Below are 971 nucleotides of genomic sequence, written 5' to 3'. Positions count from 1 at the left end.
TCGTTGTCGTCGTCGGCGTCAATGTTACCGGCAGCAACTTTTGTCATAATCTTTACTGTTGCAGTCGCTGTCTCCTACGCTTTTTAGCTTGCTTAAAACTCTTACCCCAAAAAAAAAAAAAAAAGAGAAAGAAAACCGGCGGCTCTGACGTCTGTACGTCTGTTTACATCAGTATAAATGACCTAGCGTCGTAAGGGCTGACGTCATCTCCTGGATTCCCGCTACCTCTTCCCTGCTCAGCCTTTTTGTTCCTAAATTGTTTTGGATTTTACAGCCGGCACGCAGCCACAGAAGAATGTTTTATTTTTGGACTTGTCGGCGCGGTGGTTGGTGGGTGCTGTGGTGCAGTTTTTTCTTTCTTTCCTATCAAGCATCTATGGTCCATATCTCTTCTTCGATTTTATATTTGTTACCCTCTTGTAACACCTCTAGTCTTCGGCTAGATGTCCAGATAGTGGTGCAAGTGCCGTAAAACCTTTACTACTCTAAGAAGGTCTCGGCACCGGCACCGGCACTGGCACTGGCATTCGGCTTCTGGTTTCACGATTTCTATTACACCGTCTTATAGCTTATTGTGACCCTACCATGTTTGAAAAGTTTGGGGCATTCTTGAACTTTGCTCTATCATAATAACCCATTAGTTTCTAATCGTTGTTAATTAAACAGTTTCGTTTTTCTCTTTGATTTTTGTTTCTCTCTCTTTAAATGATTACATTTACACTAGCAAATGTTTGGTGTTTCTTTTTTTTTTCAGGTATGTTGTCCTCTTTCTGTGTTTGTCGATTAGACATTCAATTTCTGATTATTTTTTCTTCAGACTGTCAAAATGCAGGAGCTAAAATATGTTTGCACAAGAGTGTATACACCCACACACGCTCACAAACAAACACACACACAAACGCACACAAATACATGCACATACACACACACACACACACACACACACACACACACACACACACACACACACA

At 41.3% G+C, this 971-nt stretch overlaps 1 protein-coding gene across 4 annotated transcripts in view; it reads left to right on the top strand.

Annotated features, from left to right (window-relative positions):
- LOC101849605 (cytosolic purine 5'-nucleotidase) overlaps positions 1–971 on the top strand; it is a 215,544-nt gene that overhangs the window by 113,965 nt on the left and 100,608 nt on the right. The window lies entirely within an intron of this gene.

Source organism: Aplysia californica, unplaced genomic scaffold (assembly GCF_000002075.1).
Source record: "Aplysia californica isolate F4 #8 unplaced genomic scaffold, AplCal3.0 scaffold00110, whole genome shotgun sequence".
NCBI classification, from domain to species: Eukaryota; Metazoa; Mollusca; class Gastropoda; order Aplysiida; family Aplysiidae; genus Aplysia; species Aplysia californica.
Note: the sequence above shows the minus strand (reverse complement) of the source record. Positions and strands in the feature narration are given on the sequence as shown.